General features: G+C 44.3%; 1 long non-coding RNA gene across 2 annotated transcripts; it reads left to right on the top strand.

Annotated features, from left to right (window-relative positions):
• Positions 1–475: 475 nt before the first annotated feature.
• On the top strand, positions 476–6,445 carry LOC129620805 (uncharacterized). Of its 2 annotated transcripts, XR_008698729.1 has the most exons (5): positions 476–599; positions 704–819; positions 1,738–1,787; positions 4,897–5,085; positions 5,994–6,445. It is a non-coding gene; the product is annotated as an uncharacterized LOC129620805 (long non-coding RNA). The 2 variants fall into 2 exon arrangements; XR_008698730.1 differs by lacking the exon at positions 1,738–1,787.
• Positions 6,446–13,323: the final 6,878 nt, after the last annotated feature.

Genomic DNA, 13,323 nt, shown 5'->3' with positions numbered 1-13,323 from the left:
GCCAAGGCTCAGTGACAGGATGTGAGATGTGGAAGGGGTATTGGAGGTTATGGAGCTCAACTTGCTTATTTCCTGAGTGATACAATCAAGGTTTGGAGAAGATGGGTTGCACTTAAGGCCCATTGGTTAAAACTATGAAGCCTGTATCCCTTTCCTCCTTCTTCCTACCCTCTCCCCAACTCTTTCCTTGCTCCCTTTCCCCCTCCACCCCCCTTCCCCTCCCTCTCTCTCTTCCCCTCCCTCCCTCTCTTCCCCTCCCTCTCTCTCTTCCCCTCCCTCCCTCTCTTCCCCTCCCTCTCTCTACTCCCCTCCCTCCCTCTCTTCCCCTCCCTCTCTCTCTTCCCCTCCCTTTCTCTCTTCTCTTCCGCCTCTTCCCCTCTCTCCCTCCCTCCCTCTCTCTTCCCCTCCCTTGCCCATTTCCTCTGCCCCTTCCCCTCTCTTTTTCCCCTCCTCCCCCTCCTTTTCTCACCCCACCAAGGCTCCAATGTTCCAGCTCAAACAGCCACCCCTCTGCTCTCCTGGACAGCCCCCATGTCAGAAGTCACCTCTGCATGATTAGTTATGCTGGCCTGACTGGTGCCTCTAAGGAAGGCAGGGTGGTAAGTGATGGAGAGCTGGCTTTCTCTCTCTGTAAAAACTCTTCTGCTCTTCCGGTGCCTAGGAACTTGTTTCCACAATCTAGGAAAATGTGACTATCCCCTAGGTGCAGAGATGGAATGACTCTATAAGCTGTAGCTGCGTCCGCTCTAAGGAGGAACCTCAGGCGCCTGAGCAGAGTTACAAGATGTTTTGCAAAACTGAATGTAATTCCCATCCTGGGTGAGTAGAAGTTCATTTGTGAATAATACTTTGTTGCTGCTGGTGGTCCTCAAACTAGCTCACATGTGAATCCAGAGGGCCTGGAAATACTCAAGACACCTTGGCCCTGATCACAGAGATTCTGACTCAGGAGGTCTGGGTTCGGGCTGAGAATTCCCATTTCTTCCTGGTCTCTGGGTGATGCTCAGGCAGTAAGACCAGATGCTGGCCGCCTCCCAGGAGCCGTGCTGCAGTCATGCACTTCGCTAAAGCCAGCCGGGCCTCTGTGTGCTGGTGGGCTCAGGACATGACAAACCTGAATATTTGAATATGGCTGTGCTTTTTAAAAAAGGGTTTTTAGTTTTCAGCAAAATGTAATTTATGAAGAAAGTACGAAGGAGGTCTCCCAGTTTGTCCATTTGTTGCCAATTTATTTTCTTTCCCTTGTAAACAATTGTAGGTTCTACAATTTGTTATGATATATAAATCTGGTTTTATGATGGGTGAAATCTCATCTTCTGAAATATGGCAATTGCACAACAGCGTAACACTTGAACAGTAACATCATTGTTCTACCCAGTGGATGCTACTGGGTTTTTATCCCACTTTGCCTGTCTACAGCATTTCTGTTCTTTCTTGTAGACACCCATGTCTGCATACCAGGCTCGTCTGTAATCTTGGCTTCTTACTGATGGCCCCAGTCTCTCTGGCCTTCCTTTTCCTTAGAGTAAGGAAGACAAAAAGTCACAGGCAGGACTCTATTTACATGGACGGGTTCCCCTTTTCAGTGGCCGTTCACTGATGAGAAGGTGTGAGATCATCTTGGCAGCAAAACTAAGAAACATACCGTGAAAAAATGACTAATTGATCAAAAGAATCAAAGGCTGAAGTGAGGAAACCACCTTTTAAACTGCAGCTTCTCCTTGCTTTAATTTGCAGGAGCACCACCAAACACTTACAGCGTAAAAACCGTGGAGGGGAAGGAGGAGGTATGTTGTTTTCCCTACACCTCCAGAGATAATTGTCTATGTTGACTTGTGATTTATTGCTTTCACTGAAAATTTAGAGAGGAGGAAGGTATTCAGGAGAACAGAAAAAGAATTTGAAGCATGTACTTTTTGGCTCAGAAGGTAAAGCGTCTGTCTACAATGTGGGAGACCCAGGTTTGATCCCTGGGTTGGGAAGATCCCCTGGAGAAGGAAATGGCAATCCACTCCAGGACTATTGCCTGGAAAATCCCATGGGCAGAGGAGCCTGGTAGCCTACAGGCCATGGGGTCGCAAAGAGTCGGACACTACTGAGCAACTTCAACCATCAACCAACTATAGAATGAAACAGCATAAAAAGGACTCTTGACAGCTTTCGTGATTAAATTTGATAAACAATTTGGTAAATCTTAGGATATTTACTTGTGGAATTTACCATAAAGAGCACACTTCTTTGAGGACTGAAAAGATCTGATTTTCCTGTAGAAAATGACATGGTTCTTTGAACTGGGGAAGTGGAGAAACCTGTAGAAACTTGAATTGGGCTGTGAACCCCCCACCGGCTGTCTTGCACCCAGGCCAGCCCAGAGGCTTTCTCTGCTTGCTTGAATTACATCACTCAGTTTGTAGTTGTGCTTTTCTCACCCCAAAAGGAAAAAACTGGAAAATGAATGCTTCATGCTTCTTCTTTTATAGTCTGCTATTTTGGGAGGTATTCGAGGCTGTCTTTGAAACTTATTTTATTTAAATTGTTTTTTCATGCAAATGTTTGCTCTCCACCTAATTTTGGTAATTTTTTTGCAATGCCCTTTCCCAGAAGAAAACCAAAAATAAGGGCTGGTGTCACTGTGTAAAAGCTTGTTACTCAAATGCCCTAAGAGTCCTTAATACAATTCTCTCATATCAGACAACTATAGCTGCTACTCCTGTTGAAAAGAGTATTTTCTCTGCTTCTGACAGATTCTTCCCTTATTGTCTTAATCCTAAGCCCTGCAATTATGGTTAAGTGTCCTGACTTTATGATGAAAGAAAGTGAAAGTGAAGTCGCTCAGTTGTGTCCGACTCTTTGCGACCCCATGGCCTGTAGCCTACCAGGTTCCTCTGTTCATGGGATTTTCCAGGCAATAGTCCTGGAGTGGATTTCCATTTCCTTCTCCAGTGGATCTTCCCGACCCAGGGATCAAACCCAGGTCTCCCGCATTGTAGACAGATGCTTTACCGTCTGACCCACCAGGGAAGTCTTTATGATACCTGAACATAAATGGTTCTTAAACATTTAGGTATTCTTTTGGCAGTTCATTATTTTGTCTTCTTCTTTCTTATGATAGTTATATAAAAAGATTTTCAAATTTTAATGGCTATGACAAAATCCGTTCCTCAAAGCTGAATAATTAAAAATTTTTTCTTATGTACATGATGCTTTTCCAGTTGCTCTTCTATTTAATCAGAAGACATTCCCAAGAGTGAGATTATTTGCTTGAAGGGTGTCATTGTTTTTAGGTCTTGAAACAGTTTGTCAGATCTATTCCAACATGCAACTACAGTTTCACCATGATTGTGCTGGAATTTGGTGTTATTATTTAAGTTTTCTTGGTGATCTTAGTAGGAAGAAATGGTGCCTATTATTTTTACATTTTCATATCTTGCATAACCAGTATGGTGATGCATTTTGTAATACATTTATATGCCATTTGTATCTATCATTAAAAAATGATACTATGTATTGGTAAATACTGGTTAAGTGAATATTAGTTTAATTTACTGAGTTTACCGGAAATATTCTAGACATGGGCAGAATAGGTAGAGGGAGAGAGGAAGAAAAAGAAGGGGCCTGGGGAAGAAGGGAGAGCTCGTGTTCTAACAATAGTCATTGGCAGTGCTTGACCTTGCTCAAATATGGGCCCATCTTATAAAACCTGTCCTGATTTAAAATTAGACTACCATGAGGGACAGTCCAAATATGCCGGCTTCAGGAACCGAAACCTTCTGTTTAACTATTCTTTGCTTCTTTGTTATGAATGTGTTTAGTGATACCATATGTTCCTCTCCCTTTGAGACGGGCATTTTGCCATGTGTATAATGCTTTGCGACTATTAATTACTCTGTATGAAATAAGTTATTATTACTGTCCTTCTCTTCTGTGATGATTCCTGTTCTCCAGGAGAGGTGGGTTTTCATCTTGTTTGTTTTTAAACAGGCTGCTTTTTATTTTGAGACTTAGGTGTGGTGGCGGGACACGCAGTCATGGTGAGCTTTCATGATAACTCAGCTTTCTGGGGTCTGAATAGCTCGGAGGAGATATTCGTCACTGGTGACACTCTCGGAAGACTTGAACCTGCTGCATGGCTTCTGCTCTGCTTGGGGACACTGAGTGTCTCCTGTGTGCTTTCTTTTTGTGGCCACTGCCAGTGAGGACCCACAGACTTAGAGATGAACCGTCCAGTTCTCTTCCTCCTGGCCTTTAAATGCAGGTTCATCTCTATTTTTCTAGAGTCTGATACTGATGGATGATCTTAAGCTATTTCCCAGAGACAGATGGGAAGCAAATTAGGAAGGTATCCTGTTTTTTTTTTTTTTGCTGTGTGGTTGTTTGTATGTGTGGATGACTGTGTATATCCATATGACAAACACAAACACACACAATCACTCACACAGGCATCTAAAACTATGGAATCTGGGTATTGTAAGGGAGCTCAGAGCTCATCTCTTTTTCAGGAAACAGTTTAAAAGGGTTAGGTGACTTCACACAACCTGTTGGTAGTGGAGACAGCACTGAAATCGAATTCTCAATTCCTAAATCACCTGTACTTCCCTCTTTCTTATGTGTGCTGCGTCACCTCCATCTGCCTCCAAAGGATGCTCCTTTCCTGATAATTCTGTTTGAGAAGTATAGAGAAAAAGTAACAACTGTAGATGGTCATTCACTTCAAAATTATCACAAATTCTCCGAAATTAGCAATTAAGTTTGCAGAGGGACTGGGAGAAATTCTTTTATGTCGGCAGTTCCTCCTAGAGATCTTCAATTAATTATTTCTGCCACTACCTCTAGGTGGCACTGTTTCCTCGTTAACACTTGCGAGCAAGTTCACACCATACTTTCCTTATACTACAGACTGAAGGCAGGAGGAGAAGGGGAGGACAGAGGATAAGATGGTCGCATGGCATCCCTGACTCGATGGACATGAGTTTGAGCAAGCTCCGGGAATTGGAGATGGACAGGGAAGCCTGGCGTGCTGCAGTCCATGTGGTCGCAAAGAGTCCCACCCGGCGGAGCGACTGAACTGAACTGAGAATGGTGGAGGTGAGGTTGAAGATTGTATTTAAAAATCTTCAATGAAAGGTAGAGGAATAACTAAAAGTGTCTGCAGCCTGCAGACTCAGTCTACCCTGGTTTTTGTCCAGTTGCTGCAACTGGACAAAGGGTTCTAGAACCTGGGAGGTGCTAAATTAGAGAAACTGAGGTGGTAGCATGTGTCCATCTGGGGAGTGTATGGGGAGACATGCTGAAGTTGAAGGGATCCAGAGAAATCACGTTCGAAGTGTGGGGCATATGGGAATTAAAAGGCAGTATAGCAAATTCATTTCAAGCCCTAAACATGAAAGAGTTAAAGAAAGGGCAAGAAGAAAATAGGAGGCTTGAAGGCAAGAAGAAAAAGAAAGCTTCTTGCAAGAAAGACAAGAAATGGCTGGGACCCAATAAATGTGGCTGTGAAGATGAGGAAGAAGGGAGTGTCTTGGGGATGGAGAAGAAAGCTGGGATTTGGGGAGAATCTGGTTATGCAGAGGAAATGGATGTGAAGAACTAACCTGGGCTTCTAGTTTTGAGTCTTTGTGTAAATTGAGAGGAGATGGAGAGTAAGTAGAGACAAATGTCCCTTGGCAGTGGGAGATTTTTTGGGGAAAAAATCTCTTTGGAAGAGTTGTTGACAGTGCACCCTGGAATCAGGAGAACTTAGGGGACCTGGTCCAGGAGAATGTACTAAGTACTGGTGTGATTTTTAGTAAGACAGAAAGGAGAATGGTGAATAAGGATAAATGCTTCTTCAGTTTTACCACTGCACATTTAAAGCCTACTCTCTACTTGCCAACATTACCTATAAAGTGATGCATAGTCACTTCTTTAAGTTGCACTTCTTGATATGTGTTTACACATAACACAGAAAGAAAATACTGTATGAGTTCAGCTCCTTATTGCTCTTTTCCCACCAGGAAATGATTCTTCTGACCAGAAGGGACTTTCAGTAAACATCCTTCACTGGGGAATGCTCGCCTATCTATGCTCACAGCAAGGGCCCAGAGGAGAGAGGCAGGGAGCTACAGCATCCCCAGCATGGCCGGCACCTGGCACAGCGGTGAGTAAACAAAGCCTCCAGCAGAAATCAGTGACGCTGCTGTATGCTGAGCAAATATAAGCAAAGACCAAGATTTAGTTACAAAGTTTTTGAAACAATAAGAAGTTTCCCTGGAGAAATTGAACTTTTCAGAGAGTATGGCACAGAACTTTTCCTTAGGTGAAGGGCAGGCCTGGCAATAGTTCCACAGGGAGGAGAGGCTGAGCACTGTACCTAGAATTACAACTGTATTCTTTCATGCATAAATATTATGGAGAGTTTCAATCCTCTATAAAAATAGACTGGTATACTTGTAACTCAACTTCAACAGTGATCAACTCATGGCCAATTTTGTTTCAATTGTCTTCTCTTTGTTCTCATATTATTATTTTAAATTGTATTTGTTTCATCTTGGCTGTGCTGGGTCTTCGTCGCTGCACAGGCTTTTCTCTAGTTGTGGCGAGCAGGAGCTACTCTCTAGCTGACAATGTGCGGGCTTCTTATCGTGTTGGCTTCTCTTGTTGCAGAGCAGGGGCTCTAGGCTGTGCAGGTTCAGTAGCTGTGGCGTGTGGGTTCGGTAGTTGCGGCTCCCTGGCTCTAGAAGCACAGGCTCAGTAATTGTGGTCCATGGGCTTAGTTGCTCCTCAGCATGTAGGATCTTCCCAGATCAGGGATCAAACACATGTCTCTTCTTTACCACTGAGCCACCAGGGAAGCCCCCTGGTATTATTTTTGAAGGATAACCCAGACAGTGCATTAATTTATCTTTAAACATTTTAATATACATGTATCAGATATATAATCAATATTCAAACTTCTGTCTCAGAATTGCTATATTTTTTTGTTTAAAGCAGAATCTGAATAAGGTGTACCATTGTGATTGGCATATGTATCTATCAATCCTTTAAAATTTACAGGAACACTTTACTGTCTTCTTTTGTTTATTCCTTGCAATCAATTTGTGGGAGACAACTATATTCTTAAATATAAGTTGTTTGAATGTAAGAATCTTGGTGGCAGAGCCTGGCTACACATTTGTGACTCCTGCTTCCTTTTCCTTCTAAGCACACAGCTAAACTAGTTTTCCTGCCCTTTTTCTGCAGTTAAATGTGACCAGATGACTTGAGTTTGGGTCAATGGAATGTGGGTGTAAGGGTAGGTGACACCACCTCTCAGCTCATAAAGACTTCCCACTGCCCTCTCCATGTTCTCTTCCCTAGTAAAGTGGAAGCCACGCATTAATGATGCTGGAGCCACAAGATGCAAAGAGCCTGCCTCCCTGAATCACCACTTGGAGGATAGTTCCTGGCTGTCTGGGAGTAACTTCTATTTTGTTATGGAGATTTTGGGTTTGTTTGTAACATCAGCTGGCATTTCCTTAACACAAAATTTTTTTTAAGGGAATCTCATTCTAGAATGGTGGTTCTCAACCCTGGCTGCATATTACAAACACCATGGAAACTCAAAAAAGACTGATCTTGATCCAGGACAATTCAATCTGAATCATTGAGAGGGGTTCAGTTCAGTTCAGTTGCTCAGTCGTGTCTGACTCTTTGCAACCCCATGAATCGCAGCACGCCAGGCCTCCCTGTCCATCACTAACTCCCGGAGTTCACTCAGACTCACGTCCATCGAGTCAGTGATGCCATCTAGCCATCTCATCCTCTGTCGTCCCCTTCTCCTCCTGCCCCCAGTCCCTCCCAGCATCAGAGTCTTTTCCAATGAGTCAAGTCTTTGCATGAGGTGGCCAAAGTACTGGAGTGTCAGCTTTAGCATCATTCCTTCCAAAGAAATCCCAGGGCTGATCTCCTTCAGAATGGACTGGTTGGATGTGAGGGGTGCAGGGCATTTAAACAGAGCACAGCATGTAATGCTAGTGTCATGGGCTTGAGAACTACTGTTACCAGTTGTGGGGTCAGTAATTCTTAGGGACTCCTTTTCTCATCTTCCTAAAATACTGAGCTGAAAAATACCTCTAGACAGCTTCTGGCAAATTAGGTTTGAAGAGGAAGAACATATAGAAGACAGACCCACAGCATCATTAAAAGCACAAATAAACGTATCATGAAATGTTAGACTTGGCAGGATGCAAGCCCTGATCTAGTCCAGTGATTTTCAAAGTATGGTCCATGGACCACTTGAAGGCCACAGGACCCTTCAGGTAGTTTTCAAGATCAAAACTATTTTCACTAGAATACTACACATGATTTGCCTTTTTCATCATGTTGACATTTATGTCAAGGGCACAAAGGTAATGGTGGGTGAAACGGTTGATACCTTAGCATGGGTCAAGGCAGTGACACTAAACTGTACTCTTCACTCACAGTAAAAAATAGTTTTAAAAAAAGCCAGTTTTGCTTAAGAATGTTCTTGATAAAACAGAAATTAATTTTATTAAATGTTGACCCCCCCAAGTACATAACTTTGTACTCTTCAGTATGACAAAGCAGGAAGCATGCATAAAGCATTTCTGCTGCATATAGAAGTATGGTGACTGCCTTTCAGAAAAGCTCTTGGGTGATTGTTTGAGTTGCAAGCCTAACTAGCCTCTTTTTCATGGTATACTATTTTTATTCAGAAGAACAGACTATGCTTGTTCGGACCTGGGCAGATGGTGGGCATTTTCTTGAAGATAAAAACCTGCTATCTCAAGAAAAACATCTGAAAGTATTTGTTGGTGATGGAAATTTTAGCTTTTAAGCAAAAAACTAGAATTTTGAAAAACATATAACTACTACATATTTAATACTTTCCCAGTAATTAAAGATTTTCCTATGAGATAGGTGGTAATGTTAATGAATATGACTTTTAAATGTTATACAAAGTAATGTGTCTGTATTTGTAAGATCTGAAATAAGGCAGTAAACCACAGGACCAATGCAGGCTTTCAGAAAATCATGTGTCAGTTAAAATAACATTGAAAGTGCAAGATGGACCATGGATGTAACAGAATATAAGAAGTTTTTGATATGCTTTCCATTTGCAACTGATCTTTAAGAGACTGCAACTTACGAAGTTCAGTATTGAATCATGGATGACTAATGACAATTATCTGGAAAGGCTGTTAAAATACCCCTCCTTTTTTCCTACTGTGTATTTGTGTCAGGCTGGATCTACTTCACCTATTGGGTTGGCCTAAAAGCTTGTTCAAGTTTTTCTGAACAATTTACAGAAAAACTTGAATGAACTTTTTGACCAACCTAACACTTCAACCTAAACCACATATCATAATAGACTGAATGCAGAATCATATTTGAGAATCTAGTTCTCTCTTCTCAAGCCAGATATTGAATAGATTTATAAAATTGTAAAACAGTCCTACTCTTCTCATTTTTTTTTTTGTTTTGGAAAATAGTTATTTTTCAAAAAATTTGTTTTGTAGGTTAACATATAATGGATTTACTATTATTAATTTAAAACACTTTTTAATTTTAATTCCTAATATGTTAAATATTGATGGATGTAGTCTACCTAAATGAAAGATTTTGGGGACCTGCAACAATTCTTGTAAGTAAAGAGGGATCGTGAGACTAAAAAGGTCTGAGGACCACTGCTCTAGCCCATCACCTTATTGTTCTAATGGGGAAACAGAAGCAAGAACTAGATAAAAGGTGCATTAAACATCACTAGAATAAGCTGTCGAAATGTAGCTGGCAAAGGATGTGCCTGCAATGGAGACCTAGGTTCATTCCCTGGGTTGGGAAGATCCCCTGGAGAAGGAGACGGCTACCCACTCCAGTATTCTGGCCTGGAGAATTCCATGGATTGTACATATATAGTTGAAAAGAATCGGACAGAACTGAACAACTTTCACTTTCACTCCTTTTGCAGAAGAAACTGCTTTCAGATAGAAAACATACACACAAACAATTCTTTGGTAGAAGTGTTTTCGTTGAGTATTTTTATGACTTGGCAGTACAGTGGTGATCACTGGAGATCCTAAGCTTGAATAATGTATGACATGGTGCAACTTACCAGAAACAGATAATTTAGTTTATTATTCTAAATTTAAAAACCTTCAGTGTGCATCTCAGTCCCTTTTCTTTTTGGAAAACTACAAAAGAAAATAGTAGCAACAAAGAAGGAGTAGCAGCCATAGAGAATGGCTTACTGGTGGCAATTAGAGCTGGTTAGTGGCTGCCCTGGGGCCAGAAGTCCAAGGTTGCAGTCGTCAGCTCAGGTGACTACAAACGAGTCCATCAGCAGCCGTGGACTGTTGAGACACATGTGACTGAGGAGCACAGGGTGCTTTAAAACGCAGTTCCTGCAGGCCATGTCCCTGTCAGAGACACAGGAAGGCTCAGAGGATCAAAAATGTTCAAGGACCAGGGGTAGTGAATTTGAAGTCATGTAGAATTATCAGGGGCTACTGAGGGCTTCTCTGGTAGCTCAGATGGTAAAGAATCTGTCTGCAATGCAGGAGACCCGTGTTCGATCCCTGGGTCAGGAAGATCTCCTGGAGAAGGGAATGGCAACCTACTCCAGTTGTCTGGAGGAGTCTGACAGGCTACAGCCCATGGCTTCGCAAAGAGTCGGACATGATTGAGTGACTTTCACATCACTGAGGAATAGAAACAGCAGGGTTCTGGGTCTGAGGAGGTGGCGGGAAGAGAATGATTCAGACCCGGAGTCATGAGTAGCTTTAAATGCCAGAGATCAAGCTCTCAGAATATAGATCTGGGTAAGGGGACCCCTATGTATTAGAGGCCCCCAAGTTAGCCAGCTGTAACCATGGAGGGCCCCACACACAGGACTCAAGTCTGCAGGGCCCAGGGGACTTCCACTCACTCAGCCCATGCTGTTCACTCGTTGGCCACTTTCTGGGCTCAGGAAGGAGCCTGAGTTCAAGGCTCGTGGACTTCACTGCATAAACAACCCCATCCTGTTTCCATGCTGTCTGTCCTCCTGTGGGTGGGCCAGCCACCAGTGTGTGACCCTAAGTCTGAGGGGAGCTGGGAGTTGTCTATCTGAAGGGCAGGTGGTTGGAGCTTGGATGTGCGGTCTGTGGTGTCCATGCTCAAACACGTGAGGTTCCTTGTGGTGCCGCTGGAGTCCGGAGTCCTGGGTGTCTATCCTCATACGACATTATTCCTGCTGGGTTTAAGTCGGACCTTCTCTACTTCATCACCTCATTGTTGTCAGGGTAGACAGACAGAACCTATTTTTTAACAGTAGGGCTCCATTTGTACTCTTATCTGAGAACCCATAAATGTTAGGGGCCATTTTTCTTCAAAACCATGTTTGCAGATGTGCTGGTGGACCTTTAGTACTAGCATGTTCCTGGTGAGCCGTAGTCTCTATCTATCTTTGATCATTTCTTATCCAGAAACTTCAACACACATTATGAGTTCTTAGCAAAATAAACATGTTTGTGTCTAGGCATTATATCAGAGAATTGTTCAAGTCATTAAAGTTATCGTGAGTTCACTAAGCCTCTCCCTGAGTGGCAGTCAGCTGGGTCAGTGCCCGTGTTCTGAGCTGGCAGGCACATGGTGGTCATCCTTGGGGGAATATATCCAGAGTGTGTGTTTGTGTTGTTGCTGGAATCCTCCCGCACGTCAGTCCGGAGAGATAGCTGCCCCAGGGCAGGGTCACCATGGTATCTGCAGCTGGTGGGGAAGCTAAGTCTGCTAGTTCAGAGACTATCGGACCCAGAGGAGTGATGCACAGAACCAGAGCTCCTCAATCATGACACCGTCTGGGTGCACGCCATACATTGGAGAAATGCCTGTTGACTCACCATCCTCACGGCAGATGGCTCAATTAACAATCCGAACTGTGGCTGCTGTGGGGAGTTAAAGATAGGACGTTTGAAATCTTTGCAAGTCAGTCACAAATAGAGTTGCCTCTGTGGAGAGCTCCCTCCATACCACTAAGCACTTCATCGTCATTGTTGACTTGTTTTAATTTAAATTTGCATAACACGACTCTGAGCCCTCACTGATCTAAGCTTTAAACTATTACTTCATTAATATTAATAGCCTTGTATGGTAAGCGCAATGTTAATTTCATTGTACAGTTGAGGAAACTGAGGCGTAGAGCCCTTAGGTAAAGGACCCAAGGTTGTAAACTAGTATGTGGAGGATTGGGGGCGTGCCCTGGGGCAACCTGCCTCTGGGGTCCAGTTCTATTAATCGTATATTTGACTCAGTACAGGCACACACTGTTATCCCATGTCACGGAGAACATGAAGCTGAGCTCTCCAGTTTCTCCAGCTTCCCTGGAGAGGTTGCAGAGCTGTTGAGAGGTACTGGGGCTTGAGCCCTGTCTACTAAATCAGCTGGATTCTGGAGCTCCCCCACCCCTTTTCTGAGCATCCTGGATCCACAGGAGTTTGTCACATACTGAACAACCGACCGCTGTCGATGTCAAGCCATTGTGTCATTTCCATTCTCCTTAGTGCAGGATAAGGGTCTACAGATGGTCTGGAGGAGGCCCTTTGCATAACACTGGAGATCTGCAGGGAGGAAGGAGGCGCACTGCAGCGAATTGCTAGCCCTTGCTATTCTCATGACTTTGGAGACCCTGGTGACTGAGTGCTCAGTTGACCCCTGTACAGTACTGGCGCTGTGGTAAAGAACCTGCCTGAGAGTGCAGGAAACGTGAGTTCGATCCCTGGGTTGGGAAGATCCCCTGCAGAAGGAAACGGCCACCCACCCTGGTATTCTTGCCTGGGAAATCCCAGGGACAGAGGAGCCTGGCGGGCTCCAGTTGGCTGTGACTGAGCACACGCACGCACAGTGGAAGGGCCCTGGTTTTGAAGGCTGGCAGACGCGGATTTGCGTTCCACCTCCCTTGGTTACTTGGCCTGCTTGGAGTCTCACTGCTTCCTCCTCAGGCGGTGGGGGTGGTGAAACTGGCTGCGGGGTGCAGGGGAGGGCAGCGCAGAGAGCAGGCAGCCCAGGGCTGTGCTGGTTTCCTTCCCTTTCTTCATTCAGAGCCTCACAGGAGCCCAGCAAAAACCCAGAGAAAGCTCCCTATACTGGGAATCTGGCTAGCAGGGAGAGTGTCATGCCAGCTTACCCGTCCCCTGGACTCCGGAAAGCGGAGACCTCCCTGGCCAGCAGTGTGGCCTGCTGAGCCCGCTGACGCAATGGCTCGGGCAGAAGGCCCGGCGCTGCCTGGCCCTTTGCCGGGGCTGCTTAAGCCAAAGAGGGCAGGAGCCAGGAGGCCTGGCTGGGGCATGCTGCCGTCTTCTCTCTTCAGTC

This window comes from Bubalus kerabau, chromosome 10 (genome assembly GCF_029407905.1).
Source record: "Bubalus kerabau isolate K-KA32 ecotype Philippines breed swamp buffalo chromosome 10, PCC_UOA_SB_1v2, whole genome shotgun sequence".
Lineage (NCBI taxonomy): Eukaryota > Metazoa > Chordata > Mammalia > Artiodactyla > Bovidae > Bubalus > Bubalus kerabau.
This window is presented reverse-complemented; position numbering and strand designations above follow the sequence as displayed.